At 46.5% G+C, this 27,151-nt stretch overlaps 1 protein-coding gene and 1 long non-coding RNA gene across 8 annotated transcripts in view; one reads left to right on the top strand and one right to left on the bottom strand.

The window, feature by feature from the left end:
* The window catches only part of LOC137563593 (uncharacterized), a 101,573-nt gene extending 88,286 nt beyond the window's left edge, over positions 1 to 13,287 (bottom strand). Inside the window, exon 1 of the long non-coding RNA XR_011030384.1 lies at positions 11,402 to 13,287. This is a non-coding gene — a long non-coding RNA (uncharacterized lncRNA). The remainder of the gene's footprint in view (positions 1 to 11,401) is intronic.
* Positions 12,398 to 27,151, top strand: part of KMT2E (lysine methyltransferase 2E (inactive)) — a 141,300-nt gene continuing 126,546 nt past the window's right edge. For 2 of the 7 annotated variants that reach the window (XM_068276235.1, XM_068276241.1), the window contains exon 1: positions 14,838 to 15,752. The gene's annotated coding sequence lies outside the window, so the exon portion shown is untranslated. Of the gene's footprint in view, positions 13,423 to 14,836; positions 15,753 to 17,218; positions 17,290 to 21,075; positions 21,172 to 27,151 lie in introns of those variants that run through there. The other 5 variants (XM_068276236.1, XM_068276238.1, XM_068276239.1 and 2 more) reach the window with 5 other exon arrangements.

Raw genomic sequence — 27,151 nt, forward strand, 5'->3', positions numbered from 1 at the left:
TTGTAAGGTGTATTCAGAGCATTAAGGTGCATACACACGCACGACAGCAGCCAGCGACGGGACCGTCGGCACATCCTGCTGGGCGGGTTTTCAGCAGACTGTAGTGCGTGTACACGCACTCAGCGGACTGATAAGGCTGTTCCTGAACAACAGCCTTATCAGTCTGCCGACAGTGCGTACACACGCACTACAGTCTGCTGAAAACCCGCCCAGCGGGAGGTGCCGACGGACCCGTCGTTGGCTGCTGTTGTGTGTGTGTGTACGCACTTTTAGAGGCAGAAGATCAGGACTGCCAGGCAACTAGTATTGCTTAAAAGAAAAAAAATATGGCAGCCTCCATATCACTCTCACCTCGGGTTCACTTTTACATAGAATTCCATTGATTTGATGTTCATATAAAATCTAATTAACTTGACTAGTGTATAAGTATTTTTAGACTGATGCCTTGGATAAAAATCGGTAAGATGAAACCTACCAAGTAATGCTACAGTGTTTTCCCCAGGCTCTGTTATGCTGAGAATACACGTTACATTTTTTGCGAAGTATCGTTCCGATAGATGCCTTCGATGATAAAACTCCAACATGTCCGATTTTGCGCTTGATTCTGTTCCGCTCGATTTCTCATAGAAGTGAATGGGAAAAAAGATAAGAAAAACCGAGTGGAAGATAATTGAGCAGAAATTCAAATGGTTAATAGATTGCGCAACAAATCGAAAATGTACCGTGTAATCCCAGCATTAGCCGGGTGCTCCACCCAGCTAATTTTGGTAAGCATTCGGCTATCATCAGCTCAGCTTCTCCTATGCTGTAAGCAAAGTTGCACCCGCCCTGCATTCCCCCTCACACACCACCTAGCTACTTTAATAACAAGCCACCCGGCTGGGAAAAAATTCTGGGGAGAACACTGCTACAACTGCATGGGGGCATCACATACTGGCTTCTCAGCAGAGGCAGCCACAACTGGCCACCTTGGAAAAGAACCTTATGGCATGTGTAGGAGGCTTTATAAGGGACATGCAAGCATAGTTCCACTGCAAGCAATAGTCAAGTCAGAAGGTTAAAGGGAACCTAAAGTGACAGTAAAGTCCCCAGTTTAACTTGCCTATGGTTGCTTCCAGCCCCCTGTAGTCATCCTGGTCCCTAGGCAGGATGCGTGGGAGTCAGTAGGTGGGGTAAATGGAGAGAACAATCAGTCATGTGGTTCGCTGGATGGCAGGCCACATGCTATATTCTATGAAGGCAATCGCCTAAACAAAGTTTTATCTAGTGCGTGTACAGGGCTTTATAGAGTGCATAACACAGATGATGGGCTCCAAAGATCAATAGATTACGTGCTAAAGACCTACTGAAAATCTGTAAAAAGAAAGAACAGGTACAGGATATCACCCTGGTAGGCTAGTCTCACCCATAAAAATATATAAGTAATGATAGAAAAAAGGTATGGGGAGCTCTGAGCTGGTGAAAAATCTGTTAATTTATGGTTGTATCAAAAGACAATGGGCACATAACACACACTGACATACATAACATATACCCTCCCAATAAAAACACTGAAGGAGATGGCTGACATCTGGGATAATAGCGTGTGAATTGGAGTGCACTCCTATGTAGTCACTGCGCATGCATGCATTATTTTCTTCAGGCCCAGGAGAACAACCAAATCCGGAACAACGGAAGAAATCAGCTGGAAAATATCAACCCGTGTGTATATGCAACATACTACACGCCTCTGCAATAAGCGTACGCTCTCATTACAGACACTGATTGTGTCTAACCTCAACCCCTAGCACACTGCTTTCCAAATAGCGTTGGCACTCACGTGACCTATGCGGATGGTAGGTAGTGGCTCATAACTTGTCGCCGGCTCCGGATGGGCCCTTCAAGGCTCTGCCTGGCTTGCGTGTGGCGCATACACTTGTGTGTGGGGGGAGGAAGAGAAGCGGAGGCACGGGTAATCGTCCCAAGACGGACTTCCGTGTTCAACAGTGTCTCACGTAAGACGCTGTTGAACACGGAAGTCCGTCTTGGGACGATCACCCGTGCCTCCGCTTCTCTTCCTCCCCCCGCACACAAGTGTATGCGCCACACGCAAGCCAGGCAGAGCCTTGAAGGGCCCATCCGGAGCCGGCGACAAGTTATGAGCCACTACCTACCATCCGCATAGGTCTCGTGAGTGCCAACGCTATTTGGAAAGCAGTGTGCTAGGGGTTGAGGTTAGACACAATCAGTGTCTGTAATGAGAGCGTACGCTTACTGCAGAAGCGTGTAGTATGTTGCATATACACACGGGTTGATATTTTCCAGCTGATTTCTTCCGTTGTTCCGGATTTGGTTGTTCTCCTGGGCCTGAAGAAAATAATGCATGAATGCGTACTGAAAATCTGTACCTAATATGGGAAGGAATTTGATCCCCAATAGATCAAATCGATCAGAGAGGGATCTGATGGCAGAATCTGGTGGCCATCTATTAAGGAATGGCCACCTTTAGACATACGACAAAGAAAGAAAGTTTTGCACAACGCTCCTACCCCCCCCCCCCCCCCCAAAAAAAAAAAAACCCCTGACTTTATTAAATCAGGTTAAAACATATACAGCCAAGTAATTGACATTTCGGACACATTGGTCCTCAACCATAGCAATCAGCAATGCTATAATTAAGGATCAGTGTGTCCAAAACATGTTACTTGGCTGTATGAATTTTAACCCGAATAAAAGTGAACATTTTTGCTTTAGACATTGTGCGCAACTTCCATCCTTTATCGTTTGTATGAGTTCAAGTCGCCTAGTTCCAACATGGTCCAGGCAGCTGAGGTAGATTGGAATTCATTCCATTTTTATGCGTTTAGAGGGACTCAAGATGGGTTCAAGAAAATAAAAACACTTTAAAACAATCCTAAACAAACAGCTTTCAGTTCACCAAAACATACGGTAACATTTGGAAAGCAATTATATAGTTATTGAAAACTTCCAATATGCGTTAAGGGATACATGCAAAAAAAAAAAAAAAAATATGGCTACAACTAAGGCACACTTAGCAACTGTCAGTAAGAGTGCAGTTGAAGTAATGCTGAGAAACAGTGATTTAGCAAAAAAAGACCCGACAAACTACACTTCTCAGGGGCAAAGTGTTTAGCTAGGGCAGGGGTCCCCAACCTTTTCCGGCCCGGGGACCACTTTTGGACCAAATTTTTCTCCGGGGCCCGTGGGGGGTGTAGCGTCCTAGTGGACAGTGTCGTGCGCACAGCGGGTTACCTGGGGGGGGGGTTGGGGCATAGCTAGCATAGTTGCCCCAGTATAGGGAGTTTAGTTGCCCCAGTATGGCTAGTAGTTACCCCAGTATAGCTAGTATAGTGCCCAGTAAAGCTAATATAGTGCCCAGTATAACTAGTATAGTGTCCAGTATGGCTAAGTAGTGCCCCAGTATAGCTAGTATGCCCCAGTATAGGCAGTATAGTGCCCCAGTATAGCTAGTATGCCCCAGTATAGGCAGTATAGTGTCCCAGTATAGTTAGTATGCCCCAGTATAGCTAGTATAGTGCCCCAGTATAGCTAGTATGCCCAAGTACAGCCAGTATAGTATGCCCCAGTACAGCCAGCATAGTATGCCCCAGTACAGCCAGCATAGTATGCCCCAGTACAGCCAGCATAGTATGCCCCAGTACAGCCAGCATAGTATGCCCCAGTACAGCCAGCATAGTATGCCCCAGTACAGCCAGCATAGTATGCCCCAGTACAGCCAGCATAGTATGCCCCAGTACAGCCAGCATAGTATGCCCCAGTACAGCCAGCATAGTGCCCCAGTACAGCCAGCATAGTTGCCCCAGTACAGCCAGCATAGTTGCCCCAGTACAGCCAGCATAGTTGCCCCAGTACAGCCAGCATAGTTGCCCCAGTACAGCCAGCATAGTTGCCCCAGTACAGCCAGCATAGTTGCCCCAGTACAGCCAGCATAGTTGCCCCAGTACAGCCAGCATAGTTGCCCCAGTACAGCCAGCATAGTTGCCCCAGTACAGCCAGCATAGTTGCCCCAGTACAGCCAGCATAGTTGCCCCAGTACAGCCAGCATAGTTGCCCCAGTACAGCCAGCATAGTTGCCCCAGTACAGCCAGCATAGTTGCCCCAGTACAGCCAGCATAGTTGCCCCAGTACAGCTAGCATAGTTGCCCCAGTACAGCTAGCATAGTTGCCCCAGTATAGGGAGTTTAGTTGCCCCAGTATAGGGAGTTTAGTTGCCCCAGTATGGCTAGTATAGTGCCCAGTATAACTAGTATAGTGCCCAGTATAACTAGTATAGTGTCCAGTATGGCTAAGTAGTGCCCCAGTAAAGCTAGTATGCCCCAGTATAGCTAGTATGCCCCAGTATAGCTAGTATGCCCCAGTATAGTGTCCCAGTATAGTTAGTATGCCCCAGTATAGCTAGTATAGTGCCCCAGTATAGCTAGTATGCCCGAGTACAGCTAGTATAGTGCCCCAGTACAGCCAGTATAGTGCCCCAGTATACCCAGTATAGTATGCCCCAGTACAGCCAGTATAGTATGCCCCAGTACAGCCAGTATAGTATGCCCCAGTACAGCCAGTATAGTATGCCCCAGTATACCCAGTATAGTATGCCCCAGTATACCCAGTATAGTATGCCCCAGTATACCCAGTATAGTATGCCCCAGTACAGCCAGCATAGTATGCCCCAGTACAGCCAGTATAGTATGCCCCAGTATACCCAGTATAGTATGCCCCAGTACAGCCAGCATAGTATGCCCCAGTACAGCCAGCATAGTATGCCCCAGTACAGCTAGCATAGTTGCCCCAGTACAGCTAGCATAGTTGCCCCAGTACAGCTAGCATAGTTGCCCCAGTACAGCTAGCATAGTTGCCCCAGTACAGCTAGCATAGTTGCCCCAGTACAGCTAGCATAGTTGCCCCAGTACAGCTAGCATAGTTGCCCCAGTACAGCTAGCATAGTTGCCCCAGTACAGCTAGCATAGTTGCCCCAGTACAGCTAGCATAGTTGCCCCAGTACAGCTAGCATAGTTGCCCCAGTACAGCTAGCATAGTTGCCCCAGTACAGCTAGCATAGTTGCCCCAGTACAGCTAGCATAGTTGCCCCAGTACAGCTAGCATAGTTGCCCCAGTACAGCTAGCATAGTTGCCCCAGTACAGCTAGCATAGTTGCCCCAGTATAGCTAGCATAGTTGCCCCAGTATAGCTAGCATAGTTGCCCCAGTATAGCTAGCATAGTTGCCCCAGTATGGCTAGTATAGTGCCCAGTAAAGCTAATATAGTGCCCAGTATAACTAGTATAGTGTCCAGTATGGCTAAGTAGTGCCCCAGTATAGCTAGTATGCCCCAGTATAGTGTCCCAGTATAGTTAGTATGCCCCAGTATAGCTAGTATAGTGCCCCAGTATAGCTAGTATGCCCGAGTACAGCCAGTATAGTGCCCCAGTATACCCAGTATAGTATGCCCCAGTATAGCCAGCATAGTATGCCCCAGTACAGCCAGCATAGTATGCCCCAGTACAGCCAGCATAGTATGCCCCAGTACAGCCAGCATAGTATGCCCCAGTACAGCCAGCATAGTATGCCCCAGTACAGCCAGCATAGTATGCCCCAGTACAGCCAGCATAGTATGCCCCAGTACAGCCAGCATAGTATGCCCCAGTACAGCCAGCATAGTATGCCCCAGTACAGCCAGCATAGTATGCCCCAGTACAGCCAGCATAGTATGCCCCAGTACAGCCAGCATAGTATGCCCCAGTACAGCCAGCATAGTATGCCCCAGTACAGCCAGCATAGTATGCCCCAGTACAGCCAGCATAGTGCCCCAGTACAGCCAGCATAGTGCCCCAGTACAGCCAGCATAGTGCCCCAGTACAGCCAGCATAGGTGCCCCAGTACAGCTAGCATAGTTGCCCCAGTACAGCTAGCATAGTTGCCCCAGTACAGCTAGCATAGTTGCCCCAGTACAGCTAGCATAGTTGCCCCAGTACAGCTAGCATAGTTGCCCCAGTACAGCTAGCATAGTTGCCCCAGTACAGCTAGCATAGTTGCCCCAGTACCAGGGCTGTGGAGTCGGAGTCGTGGAGTCGGGCAATTTTGGGTGCCTGGAGTCGGAGTCGGGAAAAAATGCACCGACTCCGACTCCTAATGAATTTGTAACTGTAAATAAACCAATCAAAATTAGTTACTTGTGCTGCTTCAATAAAGCAGTCCCCGTATTTTTAAGGTCAGATATACATATCTGATTGTGACTGTATATATGATGTGTACACAGGAATCTCTTATATATACTAAATAACATCTATGCTGTAAGAATAAAGCCTGATGTGTAGCCATGTCACTAATAGAGATGGTCAACGGGATGGAAATAATTCCGCATTGATGCTGATTTATGCAAATGTACGCACTCCCTTTGCTGATGAAATCAAATAATTTGATATGTTATTAAAATTTGGTTTGGTGACTACAAATTAAAGGGTAACTGAGACGGATGAAAAGTAAAGTTTTATACATACCTGGGGCTTCCTCCAGCACCCTTCAGGCTAATCAGTCCCTCGCTGTCCTCCACCACCCGAATCTTCTGCTATGAGTCCTGGTAATTCAGCCAGTCAGCGCAGTCCGGCCGCATGCCGCTCCCACAGCCAGGAACATTCTGCACCTGCGCAATAGTGCTGCACAGGTGTAGTATGCTCCTGGCGGCGGAGTGTGTGCATGCGCACTACGCCTGACTGGCTCAAGTACCTGGACTCATAGCAGAAGATCCAGGTGGTGGAGGAGTACAACGAGGGACTGATTATCCTGAAGGCGGCTGGAGGAAGCCCCAGGTATGTATAAAACTTTAATTTCATCTGTCTCAGGTTTACTTTGTTACACAGTAGTACTATACTCTACATATGCACTCCCCACAGAGCTGCAGGGAATCCACTGAGAATGCTGTGCACATTGAACACAGAGGTGTTGTCTGTTTACAATCTCCTCATTCCCCTGCAGAGTACCTGCACATCATTCTTACATGTACCCACACTTACATTGCCTAGGGCCTGATAGATGTTCTTTGTTCCGGTTTGTACCTTTTACAAGTACTCTTACCAAGGACTAGTTTTAGTCTAAAGGGAATAAATATAGTAGTCTACATATCCTTCTCACTTCAGTTGTCTTGTAAAATTCCTAAGCGTTGGCAGTTAAGAGACGAATTTCGAAATTACATACTTTTAATCAACAAAATTTTAATATGCAAATTAGAGGAGTCGGAGTCGTGGAGTCGGTGGAATCCTAAACTGAGGAGTCGGAGTCGGTGGATTTTTGGACCGACTCCACAGCCCTGCCCAGTACAGCCAGCATAGTTGCCCCAGTACAGCTAGCATAGTTGCCCCAGTACAGCTAGCATAGTTGCCCCAGTACAGCTAGCATAGTTGCCCCAGTATAGGAAGGTTAGTTGCCCCAGTATAGGAAGTTTAGTTGCCCCAGTATAGGGAGTTTAGTTGCCCCAGTATGGCTAGTATAGTGCCCAGTATAACTAGTATAGTGCCCAGTATAACTAGTATAGTGCCCAGTATAACTAGTATAGTGCCCAGTATAACTAGTATAGTGCCCAGTATAACTAGTATAGTGCCCAGTATAACTAGTATAGTGCCCAGTATGGCTAAGTAGTGCCCCAGTATGGCTAAGTAGTGCCCCAGTATGGCTAAGTAGTGCCCCAGTATAGGTAGTATGCCCCAGTATAGGTAGTATGCCCCAGTATAGGTAGTATAGTGCCCCAGTACAGCTAGTATAGTATGCCCCAGTACAGCCAGCATAGTGCCCCAGTACAGCCAGCATAGTGCCCCAGTACAGCCAGCATAGTGCCCCAGTACAGCCAGCATAGTTGCCCCAGTACAGCCAGCATAGTTGCCCCAGTACAGCCAGCATAGTTGCCCCAGTACAGCCAGCATAGTTGCCCCAGTACAGCCAGCATAGTTGCCCCAGTACAGCCAGCATAGTTGCCCCAGTACAGCCAGCATAGTTGCCCCAGTACAGCCAGCATAGTTGCCCCAGTACAGCCAGCATAGTTGCCCCAGTACAGCCAGCATAGTTGCCCCAGTACAGCCAGCATAGTTGCCCCAGTACAGCCAGCATAGTTGCCCCAGTACAGCCAGCATAGTTGCCCCAGTACAGCCAGCATAGTTGCCCCAGTACAGCCAGCATAGTTGCCCCAGTACAGCCAGCATAGTTGCCCCAGTACAGCCAGCATAGTTGCCCCAGTACAGCTAGCATAGTTGCCCCAGTACAGCTAGCATAGTTGCCCCAGTACAGCTAGCATAGTTGCCCCAGTACAGCTAGCATAGTTGCCCCAGTACAGCTAGCTTAGTTGCCCCAGTATAGGGAGCTTAGTTGCCCCAGTATGGCTAGTATAGTGCCCAGTAAAGCTAATATAGTGCCCAGTATAACTAGTATAGTGCCCAGTATAACTAGTATAGTGCCCAGTATAACTAGTATAGTGCCCAGTATAACTAGTATAGTGCCCCAGTATAACTAGTATAGTGCCCCAGTATAACTAGTATAGTGCCCCAGTATAACTAGTATAGTGCCCCAGTATAACTAGTATAGTGCCCCAGTATAACTAGTATAGTGCCCCAGTATAACTAGTATAGTGCCCCAGTATAACTAGTATAGTGCCCCAGTATAGGTAGTATGCCCCAGTATAGGTAGTATGCCCCAGTATAGCTAGTATGCCCCAGTATAGCTAGTATGCCCCAGTATAGCTAGTATGCCCCAGTATAGCTAGTATAGTGCCCCAGTACAGCCAGCATAGTATGCCCCAGTACAGCCAGCATAGTGCCCCAGTACAGCCAGCATAGTGCCCCAGTACAGCCAGCATAGTGCCCCAGTACAGCCAGCATAGTGCCCCAGTACAGCCAGCATAGTGCCCCAGTACAGCCAGCATAGTGCCCCAGTACAGCCAGCATAGTGCCCCAGTACAGCCAGCATAGTGCCCCAGTACAGCCAGCATAGTGCCCCAGTACAGCCAGCATAGTGCCCCAGTACAGCCAGCATAGTGCCCCAGTACAGCCAGCATAGTGCCCCAGTACAGCCAGCATAGTGCCCCAGTACAGCCAGCATAGTGCCCCAGTACAGCCAGCATAGTGCCCCAGTACAGCCAGCATAGTGCCCCAGTACAGCCAGCATAGAGCCCCAGTACAGCCAGCATAGAGCCCCAGTACAGCCAGCATAGAGCCCCAGTACAGCCAGCATAGAGCCCCAGTACAGCCAGCATAGAGCCCCAGTACAGCCAGCATAGAGCCCCAGTACAGCCAGCATAGAGCCCCAGTACAGCCAGCATAGAGCCCCAGTACAGCCAGCATAGAGCCCCAGTACAGCCAGCATAGAGCCCCAGTACAGCCAGCATAGAGCCCCAGTACAGCCAGCATAGAGCCCCAGTACAGCCAGCATAGAGCCCCAGTACAGCCAGCATAGAGCCCCAGTACAGCCAGCATAGAGCCCCAGTACAGCCAGCATAGAGCCCCAGTACAGCCAGCATAGAGCCCCAGTACAGCCAGCATAGAGCCCCAGTACAGCCAGCATAGTGCCCCAGTACAGCCAGCATAGTGCCCCAGTACAGCCAGCATAGTGCCCCAGTACAGCCAGCATAGTGCCCCAGTACAGCCAGCATAGTGCCCCAGTACAGCCAGCATAGTGCCCCAGTACAGCCAGCATAGTTTGTGCCCCAGTACAGCCAGCATAGTGCCCCAGTACAGCCAGCATAGTGCCCCAGTACAGCCAGCATAGTGCCCCAGTACAGCCAGCATAGTGCCCCAGTACAGCCAGCATAGTGCCCCAGTACAGCCAGCATAGTGCCCCAGTACAGCCAGCATAGTGCCCCAGTACAGCCAGCATAGTGCCCCAGTACAGCCAGCCTAGTGCCCCAGTACAGCTAGCCTAGTGCCCCAGTACAGCTAGCATAGTGCCCCAGTACGGCTAGCATAGTGCCCCAGTACGGCTAGCATAGTGCCCCAGTACGGCTAGCATAGTGCCCCAGTACGGCTAGCATAGTGCCCAGTACGGCTAGCATAGTGCCCAGTACGGCTAGCATAGTGCCCAGTATGGCTAGCATAGTATGCCCCAGTATAGCTAGTATAGTGCCCCAGTATAGCTAGTATAGTGCCCCAGTATAGCTAGTATAGTGCCCCAGTATAGCTAGTATAGTGCCCCAGTATAGCTAGTATAGTGCCCCAGTATAGCTAGTATAGTGCCCCAGTATAGCTAGTATAGTGCCCCAGTATAGCTAGTATAGTGCCCCAGTATAGCTAGTATAGTGCCCCAGTATAGCGCCCCAGTATAGCGCCCCAGTATAGCTAGTATAGTGCCCCAGTATAGCTAGTATAGTGCCCCAGTATAGCTAGTATAGTGCCCCAGTATAGCTAGTATAGTGCCCCAGTATAGCTAGTATAGTGCCCCAGTATAGCTAGTATAGTGCCCCAGTATAGCTAGTATAGTGCCCCAGTATAGCTAGTATAGTGCCCCAGTATAGCTAGTATAGTGCCCCAGTATAGCTAGTATAGTGCCCCAGTATAGCTAGTATAGTGCCCCAGTATAGCTAGTATAGTGCCCCAGTATAGCTAGTATAGTGCCCCAGTATAGTGCCCCAGTATAGCCAGTATAGTGCCCCAGTATAGTAGCAACCCACCCACCCCCCGCAGCAGCAGTTACCTTTGCCGGCAGTCTCTTATATTCCCCTCTCTCTCTCGCCGGAGTGTGATTCACTGCAGCGTGGCCTGCGGGGCTGCAGTGATGGAGAGGGAGGAAGCAGGAAAGAGAGCGGTTCCCATAGTAACCGCGCGCCGCTACAGGAAGCCGCTCTCTCACTCCTGCTGCCTCTCTATCACAGCAGTCACAGGGCGCGCTGCAGTGAATCACACGCTAGCCTGGCAAGAGAGAGAAAGGGAATATAAGAGACCAAGCGGCCGCCAGAGGTAACAGCAGCGGCGGCCGTGAAGGGGGCAGGCAAGAGGACAGTCCCGCGGCCCAACTGAAAACGTCCTGCGGACCACCAGTGGGCCGTGGACCACAGGTTGGGGATCCCTGAGCTAGGGTATTCAAATTTAAAGCATTCTACAATAACCCAATACAATACTATGTTATTTTGTTACAGGTGCTAAAGGCAATCTTAATAAGCTTGTGTATGCACACTGTTAACATTCCATCTACCTAGGCCTTAGACCAGGCTTCCTCAACCAGGGTTCCCTGGAACCCCAGGGTTCCTTGAGTACTCTGCAGGGGTTCCTTGGCATTTTCCCCCATCTGTGGGGGAAGTATAAAGAACACTATAATAGGTGGTACTGTAATAAGAAGCACTAAATTGAGGGCTCAGGAGACAGTATAATGAGTGGCAGTGTAATGGGGGTAGTGAAATAAACAGCCACACATACTTTTAAATACCATGCCTCCTGAAAAATAAATGCAGGGGTTCCTTGAGATCAAAACATTGTTTGCAGGGGTTCCTTGAGATCCAAAAGTTATTTGCAGGGTTCCTACAGGGTAGATAGGTTGAGAAATGCTGCCTTAGACCATTCTGAAATAGAAGACTAGTTTAGGTTTGCTAGGCTGTGATAAAAAAAAGTGGTGCTAAATGTTCAAGCAGGATGCAAATAACACTTCAGCTAAAATGTGGCAGTTGCCAACAGTGGCCACAGAATCGTTACATGTAACAGCTGAAAGCCAATGTTTCTGTATCAGGCTTTTTTTTTTTGTTAACACCTGTCAGGGTGGCAGATCAGCCTCAGTACCCACTATAGCACCACAGAAAGCACCAGACGCCATAGCTAGTCAGAGCCGCATTGACATAACCAGGAGTTTGGGGCCTAAACATCAGGTATCACACAGGATGTATGAAAAGTATAAAACGCCATACAAGATCTACTTCTGAACACTTCACCAATGCCATCCAAGCTACATTTCTGCAATAATGAAACAAAATTATAAAATAACCAATAACTGGCTCCAGTGCACGGTTACACTCCTGCACGTTGAGGCTTATTGAGCATATTACTGGCTATAACTTTCCCTGCCACAAAGCCGTACACCGCCAAAAAGCCGCCACACAGTAGTCCTCTGTCGGTGTAGATGCAAAGCCCCTGCCTTAATAGGAAAGGAAGCAGCTGTGCTGCGCGCACCGGCAATTGAATAGTTAATGCGAGGCTGGCATGCCGTCTACAAGCGAACGAGCGCTCACTAATCTGTAAAATGGTGATGTGTAGTCCAGACTGAACTCCCCCACCCCCAACTGAAACAGCTTCTTCCTTCTCGTTCCTCCCCCACATCCGTCTCTAACCACTTGAAACCCAGCCAATCCCTGTCACTAAGCAACGAAGTCACGTGACCTGACAAGACGTGCAGCCCCAGCACATCTCCCCAGGCACCATATTGCTGTGACGCACTCACAAATTACGAGCCATCATACCACTCGAAATGTAGAGAGAACACACCCGGAACCCGCGAAGCTTACTCTCCGCAGGAAGCCATATTATTGTAACCGAGCGCCAGAGGCACGGCCGTGCAGCTGCATCCCCGGAGTGGCTGATGCGCGCTAGCATAATGGCGCCGACTTCACCCTCTGCACCCGCATCCCCCAGCAGCTCCATCCCCTCCCACCTGCTGCAACATGATGTCACGGCCAGCCTATCACAACGCGCCATTAGATCCCTGCTCCGACAGCCATTGGCTGCCTCCAACCAGCTCCCGCCCACCAACAAACAACATGAAAATGACAGCAAACTAACAGGGCGCCATGATAAACCAGCTACAAGGACAACGTAGAAAAGACAGGAAATAGAAAACTGCACGGAGCTACGCGGGAGACAGTTTAATAACCACTCAACGAATACAATACTTGGTGCAGCCAATGTCCTATCACCATCCGCTTTTCTTTTAGTTTCTCTGCAGACAGGCGGCTGAATGGTGATAGCTGTGCGGTTACAGAGCACAACAGCAGCGCCGCCGCCTCAGCAGTTCCAGTCATGCCCTTCTCTCTCCATGGAGACAGCGCGCTAGTCAGCGAGTTTTTATCACGACCGCCCGCGTCTGCGCACTCTGTTGAAGTAGCCCCTGCATGCCTTGACTGGGAAACCCTGAAGGCGTCTCTCAGCTTGAAGTGCCATGGTGATAAGAACCGCCTCCATTTTCCCAACCGGGCTGTACTTCAGTGCCTTCTGGTGTAGACTAGAGCCATGTAAAAATCTCACTGGGCCACGACTGTCTCGTACTGCCACCTCCTGCCTGTTATAGCTTCGGCATAGGGCTGCGGGCTTGCTGCTGGACTCCAGGCGTCACTAGTAAACTGGTGCTGCGCTCCTATAAGGAAATTGGGCTCTATTCACAAAACCATGTGCGGTAACTCTTTTTTGGGTGAAAAATTACCTCCAGTTATAATTCACTAAAAATAGTGAAAAAAGTGAGTATTCACTAAAAATGTACCAAGTGTGATAAATGTTTGATAAAAGTGCGGTAAAACAGGTGATAAAACAGGTGATAAAACAGGTGATAAAACTGTCAGTAATAGGTACGGAAATAAAGCTTTTTTGACCACTGTAGGGCAGCCCATATACTTGCCACCCATTACACAGAGATGACCCAGGAAAGCCTGTCACGTTTAAAGTGGGACCTCAACTCTTGCACAGGACAGAAGGAAAACATATATAAATGCACCCTGTATGTATATAATTTAGCCTGTCCTTCCCCCTCATCTGTGAATAATCACAACTGTAATTTGACCTCTCAGCTTTGCCAGCTGGCTGCCTCAGCAGAGCAGCTAATGTGTAAACACAGGATGTTAACCCCATGTCTGCTTCCATGAAAGCAGGAAGTACATACACTGGAGATTGTTTGCTGGATTTGTATCAGCTGTAACAAAGAAATGTTTTTCTTTAAAGGTAATTATGCTGTTGCTTATCTTTTAGAGCAGAGAAGAATTTCCTCCTCGGCATCTATTAAATCATCTAAAAGACTGTACGAGGTCGGAAAGTGCGCCTTGAGATTAGACACACTCGTCTTTTCTGCCTTCTATGTAAAACTGACATAAACTCGAGCAAACAAAGCTCAATAGGCTCCATCCTGAAGGCCAAAAGCAGAGAAGTGATAATTATCACCTACCATTTGTAGGTGATAAAAACATCCTTAATTAACACCAACTTTTCAATTGAGAATCTCAAATTGGAGATAAATTTGAGGTAATTACCACACTTTTACCTCACTTTTACCGCATGAGGTAAAAAAAAATTGTGAATTTGAAAATGGAGATATTTTGGTCCGTGTTTATCACTACCTAATTTAACTCATGCGGTAACTCATTGAGAATAGAGCCCATTGGCTATCATTCATGAACAGGCTGTCGGTAAGGGGAACCCGTGCGGGAGAATACCGCCGTCGGTAGTTGTGCCTTCTGGGTGGTCATTCATAAACTTTGTGCCTGGGGCGGTAGCAGTGCGGAGGTTTTCTGGAGAATGGTGTCGGCAGGCGGGCGGTAGGCATGCGGAAACAGAAAAGCTGGCCGAGTCCCTCCATGCGGTGTTCTCTCTGCTGCTGTGTGGGAGGTCCGTCCCATTCACTTACAAGGACTCCGCAAGCTTCCCGCTACAGCCAGGGGATCGGTAATCCCCTTCCGCATACCGCTATGCGGAAATGTTTATGAATGAGCATTTTGCAACTTTTTCTGGATACCTGCGTATCCACACTGCACAAGGCGGTACGTTGTCACTCTGCACGGGAATGTCAGCTCCGCATACGGAAAGAGGCTTTATGAATACACAACTTGCTCGGTGGTCGGTAAAGTCAGCGGTATTACGCATTTCCGCATGCGGGAATGCTTTATGAATGATAGCCTTTGTGTGTGTGCTACAGCCATGATAGGGTTGCCTTGCACAAAATGTGACTAAGGGACCAGAAAGAACACACAGCTGTCTGTCTGTGTCATAAACAAGGTGGTACAACCTCCATTCTTCGACAAGCCAATATGGCGGGTTGTGTTACTCTAGTAGAATGATCGGTGCTCTTGAGGTTGAATGGACGCCTATCATTAAAGCTTGTCTACGCCCTTTCCTAGCTCCTCCTAGGGTTGCAGAGGCAACGTTTCTACATGCACAATTCTACAGCTACGATGCACATACCCGAGCTTCTCGGCAATGCAGGGATTTGCCAAGCACTAAGATGGCCTAACCACACTCTAGGGGTACATGCTTTAGATGAAGAGGGCGTGGAACCTAGGGATTCCCGATTGTGCCCAGAAGGAAAATGGCGTCTCCCAGCGCAAAGGCGTCGCCATTTTACTAGTGGGCAACTGACTGAGCTGCTTGAGTTTCCCACACCCGCTGCAATGAGAGCCCCTGTGATCTAGGCAAGTAAACCCAGTGCAAGCAGTCGACGCCATTTTCCAAAGAGAGGCAGTGACATAGAGCCAGCGTAGGCTGAGACACGGGAGGAGCGGGGTTTGTACACATTGGGGCTGCAGTTACAGCAAGCGCTGCAAACAGCTTCTATTCCTCTTGGGCAGTTGCCGTTATCTTGCAATCAGATCAGTGCAGCGGTCGATGATTTGTTCTATAGTTTTAGGTCGCTAGATCTACATAACGGTCCTGCAGCCTGCACTTGACGTCTGTTTTCCTGTCACCCCCGAAGCTGCAGCTGGGAGTGATCCCCGCTATAGTCTACAGCGCAGAATCCCTCTGGAAGGGTGGTGGTGACATTTGTTCTGACGGTGTCCAGTTTCCTGGCTCTTGCACACTGTAGGTAAGTTGCTGCTCGCTTCGGTGTCATTTCCTATGACAGGATTCTTTCCACAGGATGCTTGTTTGCAGCAGCAAGGAAGCCTGAGGTGGGGAGGATTGCCTTGTGCCTGTCAGCCTGCTAGATGTGAGAATACCGCCTCTCATGTACAGTGTTCTAGTGTATCTCATGTACAGTGTTATCTCTTGTACGGTGTTCTTGTGTGTCTTATGTACATTATGTTATGTATGTGGACGTTTGTCACTACGTGTGTGTTCAGGAGTGATCTCCACTTGCAGTAAAGGGTCTCCATACGATAAATATGGCGGGTTTATGGTCAGCATAGCTTGTGCTTGGCAGTGAGAGGGGGTGGGTGGCCACATTGGAGCTATTCCTTGTTGGGTGCTCTTCACTTTACGTTTGCATGCAGATATCTAAAACCAACCCTGTATTTAATGAATGTACCAGTAAGTATAATTCCACAGCTAGTCGTAGGGCATTTGTCCTCCAGGCCTCTTGTTTTATCATTATGCAACTTATCATGTCATTAGCTTACATCATTGAAATGTCAAGGAAGACATTGACTAGATCTGTGAAATCCTGGAGAACTTCTGTTTACCTGTTTGTTTTTTTATTTCAGCCCCTGGTAATCTTCTGGAAATGCCCTTTATCTTCCGATTCTCACTGAATGTGGGAAGCCCTTTTCCTGCAAATGTGGTTGACATTTCACCCAACAGTGTTTGTTTACAAGTGGCAATCACAAAGTTTTTTTTTTTTGTGGATATGCTGTTTGAAAAGCTTGATTTGGTTTACTTTAATTGCGAGTTAACACGTGTAAGCACCTTAACGCCAGGCAATTCTTTTCTAATAGCTCCTATCAGCATTGGAATTAACTCTGGTGGTTTACTGTGCGTCTTGTGTGAAAATGCCCTTTCATGACATTTATATAAACGTTGAAATTTGTATACAGTACACGAATTAGAAAGCTCAATAATTGCAGTATGGTGATAATTATTTGCACAGCAATGTTATTCATGTAAAAGGAAAACATGGCTGTGTTGCTCAGGAGGTCTGCTCTGTGTACATCCTCACACACCCTCTGCAAAGCTGTAGGTCTTTCCAGGGCTTTCTGCTCACAGGCTGCAGACGTTGATGGGGGAGGAACAAGCGATTCTGTGTGTGTGTGTGAGATAGCCAGGCCAGCTCAGACACAACACTAGCACACAAAGAAGGGGAGCCCTATGAAGCTTTTAGCTATGTATTTAGAAAGAAATGTAGAAGATCTTTACTTAAAAGAACAGGCTTCCCGTCATCCTGTAGATTGTTTTGAATGTATGTGCATAGCATGGCGGGTGGATGCCCCTCCTTTGTACTGCGGAAGACATTGTTCTACAACATAACCTCCTGAGTTCCTCTCAGTAGATAGAAATAAGTAATAATCTGAGTAAATGACATTGAGTTTTGTTTTTTGTTGTGCTTTTTCTCCTAAGGTTAATGCTCGTTGGGGCATGATGACTCTTGCTCTCTTTGTGACGCTGCACAGTGATGACAGAAATGTGAGGTGACTTTAGACAATTGATAGTAATGTATATTTATTGCTGGCATCCCCTTTTGTCCTTTGGAGGGGCAAAAATGGCGCCCCCCCCAGCTGATGTAATCTAATCAGCCTGAGATTCCACACCCCATTCAGTCCATATGTTTACAGCACTCAAGTGTATTTTTTCAGTGTATCCAAGTTTTACACAGAGAACTGAGCATGTATATTGCTTCAGGCTATATATGTATATTATAAAGATTTCATTGGCATTCATAAGTTCAGTATTTAAACCCATGAACTAGCCATTTCAACTTGAATTTGAAAGCAATGGATTTCTGTAGGTGCCTTGAGCTATGGAGACAGGGGGAGGTGAGAAGGGAGTGCACACTATGCTCCTGTGTATATTGTCTTCCTGCCATGGTTTAACCCATTTGTGGCCTAATGAAGCTGCATCACACTGCAGCAGAATTTACTTTTCCCTCTGGGGATCTTTCCCCCCCTAACCAATGTTTTAATTTACTACAATTCTTATGCTTTTTTTTTCTTGGCCAGGATTGTTTGTTTGTTTATTTAAAGGCAGATTAAGTGTGTATGGTAATATTTTAACAATTTTTTAATTCTTGGATCGTTTATTTTAAAAGATAAAGCCACTACTTGGTCAGGCCACACAGAGATTTGTAGCAGCAAAATAATTATAGTTGCAGTTGCTATAATTGTTATCCAATGTAGTTGATAACCTATGTATTACATTTGCAGCAGTTTGTAGCTTCTAAAGGTGGCCATCGGTTGAGCCCATTAATGGTTGAAGACTTGCTAATCAGTTTGATCAAATTAATGAAGTCTGTCCCTTTTTCGGATTGATTCCTTCAAACGTATCCAATTGGTTATTGAGGTTTCAGCTGTTAATAGGCATGACAAAACGTTTCCAATCGATTACAGTGGTGATCAGAAAGCCTAGATCGTACATGTCATTGTATCGTCAATGGCCACCTTTAGACTTGTCAACCGCTACAAATCCCCCTGACGTAGCCTTCAAAGTAGCTGATTTAATGTTAGGCGCCTTTGCTTCTGCATGGAGCATCATTTTAGTTCCATTACCTCCAACCTGTGGAAATGGAGTGGTGAAAGCATGTTAGAGCCAATTAAGAATTAATTTGTTTGTGTAGTAGGGGGTAGACAGAATAATGTTAAATTCAGGACCCATTCTTTTCAATCCCAGAGAAGCCAGGACATCTGTAGGGACCAGCTCCATTAACAGCAATTTTGAGAAAAGCTCAAAAGTTGAGCCAAAGATGTAATTTTCAAGGAGCTCCTGGCTACTAGGGTTTGTATAGCCCTGGTAAACTATAGTTGAACACATGCAGACCTGCACCGTCCACTTCTTCTCAATATCTTGCTCTTTTATTGCATGTATATACAGCAATCATAGCTGTATGTGTATCAATGTGCAATAAAAGTGCAAGATCTTAAGTGGATGGTGCCGGTCTGCATTTATTCTACTACGATTTGATCTGGTGTGCTGCAAGACCAACTCGGGCACATACTTTTGGAGACTATAGAGGAATGCTTCACCATCTTCTGATGCCCTGGTAAACTATGGCATAGTCTCTCACTGACTTGATGTTGGGCCTCCCTTTTTTTTTTCTTTCTATGGATGGCTGAACACAACAGTTTAGCTGCTCGCCTGCTGGCCACAAACGCTGTTAAGCTGCAATTGCATGCAGCCAATTGGCAGCATTTGGTAACACCGCGCATGTTTACCTGCCGACTAAAAATGTTCCTGTTGCGTCTGATGCGATGACATTGGGGGTGCCTGTCTACTGTCTGTGCTGAGCACTAGCAAGTGTGCGGCCGGTGGACTGCATCAGCTGACAGACGGGGAATTCACAGCCTTCAGCTGCTTGTAGAAAAGAGGCCTTAAACATGGCAATTTATTGCAGTATTCAAAAATTCTGGCGCTAACAGGAAATACTTACTATTACAATCAATAGACTCAGATTGGATGCCAACATTAATTTTTTAAAGTACTTTGTCTACCTGACTCAAGGAACATTTTTTGGCCCTGTATTATCTCATATGTTAATCTTTCACCCCACTCCCACACTACCGTAAGGTACCAACTGTGATTGACATATCTGTTCAATGTTTTTTTTTGCCTCAGCAACTGCGTAGCATCACACAGAACCTGTGTGTTTCCTTGTTGGGTGACCTGTATTAAGAGCTACTGTTAACAGATGGCTGAGGCAATCTTTTGCAGAAAGACAACATGCAGCATATTGCAAAATAAGTGAGGCCTTTCACAGATTGATTAGAGAGTGTAACATTTTGATGTCTGTGCAGGCACTGTGCTTTGGGAAGGCTTGGCATTTTTGGGTTGATAATTTATTGTACATAACTGCAATTGGGTGTACTCCTGCTCCTTATACCCCTCATCTGTCCGTAGAATGCATTGCTCAACCAAGTGGGCATGTCTGTCACAGGTTTTTGGACCTTATGTAACATTAAAGGATTTCAAGTGCCCATACATCAGGTGACTTTGGCAGCCAATCGACCAACCAATTCAATTATCGAATTTGTTGAAAATCGGTGCCGCCAAGTGCAGGCCCAACCGACGATGCAACCAATTTCAGGCCCAAAATTGGATGCGTTAGTCGACTGTGCCTGGTGCACGATATCGGGCCAAGGTTGGTTGATTGGGTGTTCGGTGGTACGGTGGGAGATTTCAGTACGAGTGGCGAAAACCCCGGCGCTGCCTCCCAATGTATAAATGTGCCCCCTCTGTGTGCACATTTATACATTACCTGTCCTGTGTCAACCTCCCCGTGGTGTCTGTTTCTATGAGACACATACAGAGCATAGCATCTGACGTCAGGCACAATGTGCCGCCGCCAGCATGTACGTGGCTGATGGAACCCGGAGAGACGGACAGACACCACGTGGAGGCTGACACAGGACAAGTAATGTATAAATGAACACACTTCACATTTATACATTAAGAGGGCAGCGGCGCGGCAGGCATGGCGGGCTCAGCAGATTCCTTGAAGATTTCATGCTGGAATTGGCCTGCAGTATATGGGCAGCTTTGACAAAGAGACAAATGTGTATCTAATCAGATTCAATTTGAGATAAATGTGTGTCTTTGTTGAATCTGCACATAATCATTAGATGTATGGTTATCATAATTCTTTCACTAAGAATTACTAATACTTAATACTTAGAATTAATAATACGTAATACTTATATACAGTACACCGTAGTAGAATTTTCCATTTGGATTCAGGTACATATGGAATGAGCTGGAGCTTTATGGAGAAAAAAGGAGAGAAATAATGTTATGAGAGATGGATGTAGAGATAGTTTAATAAGATGCTAATAATTCTGGGTTTCTTGAAAATGTAATGCAAATGCACTTCATTTCAGTTTTCATTGGCCCATTTTTAAGCAGCATACAATTTGCATGAAAACTATAATTATTGACCCTATCTGAGAGAGAGAGAGAGAGAGAGAGAGAGAGAGAGAGAGAGAGAGAGAGAGAGAGAGAGAGAGAGAGATATATGACTGTGAGAGAGACAGCAATATGACGAGGTAATGTGGTGTGTAGTGGATTCTGTCCCTGGCAATCCCAGTAATGTGTATTGGATCTTTTTCCCAGTACTCACCCAACAAATGCACAGGTTGTCCATAGCATACCATGTAAAACAATCTTAATTAGACTGGTAACCGTATTTCTAATCATATTCCAGGTCAGCTGTATCTGAGGGATGGTCGGCTATGCTATGTGATCACAAGCATGACAAAATTGTTAAATATCCCACCCACCCTCTTGACCCCCAGTGCACTGAAAAACAAATATGCCAGCAGAACCAGCAACTCTTATTAAAGGAAAAGAACAAAGGGTGGACAATGGTAGGCTGTCTTCAGATTCTTAAAGCTCATACACATGTCCAACATACTGCACAAAAAAGTTGTTTACAAGACAAATAACATTTATATTGCGCTTTTCTCCTGGCGGACTCAAAGCGCCAGAGCTGCAGCCACTAGGACACGCTATATAGGCAGTAGCAGCGTTAGGGAGACTTGCCTAACTTCTCCTACTGAATAGGTGCTGGCTTACTGAACAGGCAGAGCCGAGATTCGAACCCAGGTCTCCTGTGTCAGAGGCTGAGCCCTTAACCAACAAATATATATTCCAACCAACTCACTTAAATATGCGCACAACCTAAATGACAAACTGCACAACATGTCCTCATTCAAAAACAAAGTTGTTCCAACGACTTGTACACACCTGGCCAATCTGCAAGATAGTTGTGCAGGCTGATCTGCCAGATGGATCTGGCAAACCACCTGTTATCAGTTGGTCGTCTTGTTTGCCAGCCATAGACAGGCCCAAATGTCTTAGAACAGACCAAGTTTAGATGATAGTTGGGTAGATTGTTTGGATGTGTGTACGAATACTATTACTGACAAGACAAATTACATTTATATTTTGCTTTTCTCCTGGCGTACTCAAAGCGCTTGAGCTGCAGCCACTGCGGCACTCAATGGGGGCATGGAGATTAGGCAAGTCGCGATCACTCGAGTTCGTTCAGATTCATAGGATGGATGTACGGTAATGGATGTGTGTGAACAGGTAGGAGACACGAGGAGAATCCTGACGAAGGCTTCTAGAGTGAGAGGTAGGGACACGAAAGGTAGGGGACCAGAAATGCATCTATTTGGTTTTTTTTTATGAGTATCAAGAGCAACAATACTAGGTTACACTTGATCTAATATTCTCAGACATCCAACATACTACCTTTCTTGTCATTCCTGGAATGACAGGTACCGTCCTCCGCCTCCTCGATCTTCCGGAAGGGGTCCCATTATCTTGGCCAGTCAGGGCTTACTGCGCATGTGTGGCCTGGCCACGCACATCTTCCCCAAGCGCTCCCGTCGTCAGGAGCTTTCTGTGCCTGCGCAGAACTCTCCTGGCCAAAGATACTACGACCTCTTATGGAAGATCGAGGATGGCGCTGAGGGGGGCTGAAGGAAGCCCCAGGTATGTATGATATTTTTTTTTTCTTTATCTTCATCTCTGGTACACTTTTTAATGATCATAACTACTATACAGGCCAAAAAAACGAGCATAAACATTTGAACAGTTGTCAGTGGGATTGCACAGCTTAGTGGGCTACCAAATGGAATTCCTCAACACACAAACATAACAAAACATTAAATCACTCTTGTATCTAGGCTGGCACCAACCTGTCAATTATTGCTTTGTATTCACTGGGCTCCATCCCACTTGTGAAAGTGCAGTACCTTTTCTAAAGTAGGGTCTTGCATGGAACAGTCTGTATTAGAGATTTAGCAGTCACAATGTGTGGGTGTTGGCATACCAATATTTTCATTTTCTTCATCTCTGCACTTGAGGCCCGCTATTGGGTATTGTTTTTGCTATAACAGTGTTTTACCTTCCTTTTTTTGCAGATTGCCATGTGTTTATTTTTTTCACTTGTGTGGGAGTCTGAGCAGTCTGAATATGTAAGGGTTTACCATGGTGAATTACTGTTTTGTTCACAAAACAGGTTTTGGTGATTTTTAAATTTGATGGTGATTCTTTAAAGGACAACTGAAGCGAGAGGTATGTGGAGACTGCCATATTTATTTCCTTGTAAACAATACCAGTTGCCTGGCAGCCCTGCTGATCCTCTGCCTCTAATACTATCAGCCATAGACCCTGAACAAGCATGCAGCAGGTCAGGTGTTTCAGACATTGTCAGATCTGACAAGATTAGCTGCATGCTTGTTTCTGGTGTGATTCAGACAATACTGCAGCCAAATAGATCAGCATGGTTGTCAGGCAACTGGTATTGTTTAAAAGGTAATAAATATGGCAGCCTCCATATACCTCTCACTACAGTTGTCCTTTAAATGCAGAAGATTGATTGGTGAACACATGTCACATGTTTTTTTTAAATCTGCTACCCTATTCTTGAGGAACTGACCCCATTTGCATGCTTCTGTGCATTTTGCATAAACTCATCAATGGCACAGACTGATAATTAATTGCTGCAAAATGCACAAAAGTGGGCAAATGTGCTCCCGGTACTGAGGTTCTGTCCCTGTCTTCTATTGGTTTGGCAAAGGAGTAATGGCGACTACAAAGCGTAGACTTTCCTTATGATGGAATAAACCCTTTTTGCTACAGTCTTGTGTCGCAGGCAATCGAGGGGGTGCCGGACACCTGTACTAGCTAGCCTAATGCTAGCTAAAGCTTTTACAGCCATTGGATCAAATTAACCCTGGGAGACTCCTGAGGCCAGCGAGCGGTATGCCCGACACAGAGCTATTGTGCCACAGTGCAGCAGAGCAGCCTGTCCTTATGTGTTTTATATTTAATTTGCATCAGATGCATACGCAATTCACTATCATTTCAGTAACCAATCTTTCTTCTGATTTGTATGCAAGTGAGGGCTCTAAATTCTTTGCACCTAATAGACAGATTAAGTGAGCCAAGTCAGGTTTTCAGGATCTGCTCTCTTTTTGATGATATATACAGTGGGTTGCAAAAGTATTCTGCCCCCTTGACTGTTTCCACATTTTGTCACATTACTGCCACAAACATGCATCAATTTTATTGGAATTCCACGTTAAAGACCAATACAAAGTGGTGTACATGTGAGAAGTGGATCGAAAATCATACATCATTCCAAACATTTTTTGCAAATAACTGCAAAGTGGGGTGTGCGTAATTATTCAGCCCCCTGAGTCAATACTATGTAGAACCACCTTTTGCTGCAATTACAGCTGCCAGTCTTTTAGGGTATGTCACTACCAGCTTTGCACATCTAGAGACTGAAATCCTTGCCCATTCTTCTTTGCAAAACAGCTCCAGCTCAGTCAGATTAGATGGACAGCGTTTGAACAGCAGTTTTCAGATCTTGCCACAGATTTTCGATTAGATTTAGATCTGGACTTTGACTGGGCCATTCTAACACATGGATATGTTTTGTTTTAAACCATTCCATTGTTGCCCTGGCTCTATGTTTAGGATCATTGTCCTGCTGGAAGGTGAACCTCCGCCCCAGTCTCAAGTCTTTTGCAGACTCCAAGAGGTTTTCTTCCAAGTTTGCCCTGTGTTTGGCTCCATCTATCTTCCCATCAACTCTGACCAGCTTCCCTGTCCCTACTGAAGAGATGCACCCCCCAAGCATGATGCTGCCACCACCATGTTTGACAGTGGGGATGGTGTGTTCAGAGTGATGTACAGTGTTAGTTTTCCGCCACACATGGCGTTTTGCATTTTGGCCAAAAAGTTCCATTTTGGTCTCATCTGACCAGAGCACCTTCTTCCACATGGTTGTTGTGTCCCCCACATGGCTTGTGGCAAACTGCAAACGGGACTTCTTATGCTTTCTGTTAACAATGCCTTTCTTCTTGTCACTCTTCCATAAAGGCCAACTTTGTACAGTGCATGACTAATAGTTGTCCTATGGACAGAGTCTCCCACCTGAGCTGTAGATCTCTGCAGCTCGTCCAGAGTCACCATGGGCCTCTTGACTGCATTTCTGATCAGCGCTCTCCTTGTTCGGCCTGTGAGTTTAGGTGGATGGCCTTGTCTTGGTAGGTTTACAGTTGTGCCATACTCCTTCCATTTCTGAATGATCGCTTGAACAGTGCTCCTTGGGATGTTCAAGGCTTTGGAAATCTTTTTGTAGCCTAAGCCTGCTTTAAATTTCTCAATAACTTGATCCCTGACCTGTCTTGGACCTGTCTTGTGTGTTCTTTGGACTTGACGGTGTTGTTGCTCCCAATATTCTCTTAGACAACCTCTGAGGCCCTCACAGACCAGCTGTATTTGTACTGACATTAGATTACACACAGGTGCACTCTATTTAGTCATTAGCACTCAGCAGGCAATGTCTATAGGCAACTGACTGCACTCAGATCAAAGGGGGCCGAATAATTATGCACACACCACTTTGCAGTTATTTATTTGTAAAAAATGTTTGGAATCATGTATGATTTTTGTTCCACTTCTCATGTGTACACCACTTTGTGTTGGTCTTTCATGTGGAATTCCAATAAAACTGATTCATGTTTGTGGCAGTAATATGACAAAATGTGGAAAACTTCAAGGGGGCCGAATACTTTTGCAACCCACTGTAGATAAGTACTGGCCGATTCTACAAACTATATAATCAAGGAACAGTGTGGGACATTTTATCAAGAGTGTCTGAGACAAAATATTGGTAGGTTTTTTTTTAGAAATCCATGCAGCGCTATCTAAGGGCCCTTTTCCACTAGCAACGATTGCGATGGTGAATTGCAAAATCGCAAACTGCTAGTGATTTTTAAATCGCTACGGTTTGCCAAATAACATGGGAATCGCGGTAGCTAATTTCCACTACCGCGATTAGTTTTTTTACTTAATCGCGCCGCAAAGCGTTTTTTGCCGCAATTTTGCTGTGCATTGCATAGCAAAATCACGATTGCAATCGCCAGGAGAATTTTGAACTTTGCTGAATCGCAGTCGCTAGCGTTTAGCGTGAACGCTAGCAATTGCTAGTGGAAAAGGGCCCTCGGACATATTAAGGAATCGCTAGATAGTGCAGTTTCCTTCTCAAACTATTCTTCAGTAGGAGGAGTTAGGAAGGTTGCTCAGAGAGTGCAGTGTGTGAGGGAAATTACTGTTGCTGAGGCAACCAATAGATCTGCTGTATTGATACAGGTGGCTCTGACTGAGGAATTCAGCAGGAGCACTTCAAAAATCATGTCTAGCCTTCACTGCTGCACAATCTGTAAAAGGTCTCTTGCACACTGCAAATCCGATTTCCGATTGCGATTTTCCCTGGATGCTATCAACACAAGAAGAAAAATGCAGCATGCAGTACCGATTAAAAATCGGAATCGCCTGTAAAATCGCAAAGCGGTAATGCAATCGCTTGTAGTTTGCTAAAGGCCGAAGTGCTATTAAAGAGAATCTGTACTCTAAAATTCGTACTATAAAAAGCCTACCATTCTATTCATGATGTTCTCCTGGGCCCCTCTGTGCTGTTTCTGCCACTCCCTGCTGCAATCCTGGCTTGTAATTGCCATTTTTATGCAGTGTTTACAAACAAAAAACAGGGCTTCTAACCAGAGTAAGAACAGCTCACTGTGTGACTCGTGCAGAGCTTGGAGAGGGTGTGTATAGCTTCTGCCAATGACAAGCAGTGCTGTACATTCCCCACATTCTAGCCTGAGCCCGACAGACCCGACAGAGGAGAGAAGATAAGATTTATTACAGAGACAGTGCAACTAGAAAAGGCTGCAGTAAGCCAGAGCACATTAGAACAGGTATAGGAACTTATAGGATAGGAGAAATAAGGCTCAAAATTTTGTTACAGAGTCTCTTTAACCTCCTTAGCGGTAACCCCGTGCTGGACACGGGGTAAGCCGCCTCGGAGGATATCTCAGCCCCTGGTTGGGCGATTTTCATTCTGAAAAGTGCTGTACGCGCAACTAGCAGTTTGCTAGCCACGCGTACAGCCTGATCGCCGCCGCCGTGCGGCGATCGACCGCACGCAGCGGCGGAAGAGGCCCCCCGCCAGAGCCCTGCGCAGCCCGGACCAATCACTCCCGGGCAGCGCAAAGGGCTGGATCGGGTGCGCCTGACGTCGGCTGACGTCCATGACGTCATTCCGATCGTCGCCATGGCAACAGGAGAAGCCAAACAGGAGATCGCGTTCTATACGCGATCTCCTGTTTGCTTTTGTTGCCGGCAGCGATCGGACTAGAGGGACACATGCGCCCTCTAGTGGCGTTTCATGTAGCTACCACTCGGGTAGCTACATGAAACAAAAAAAAAAAAAATTACAAAAAAAGTGTAATGCAGCCTCCTTGGCGAAAAAATTGTACCACC

The sequence above is a fragment of the Hyperolius riggenbachi genome, chromosome 3 (assembly GCF_040937935.1).
Source record: "Hyperolius riggenbachi isolate aHypRig1 chromosome 3, aHypRig1.pri, whole genome shotgun sequence".
NCBI lineage: Eukaryota > Metazoa > Chordata > Amphibia > Anura > Hyperoliidae > Hyperolius > Hyperolius riggenbachi.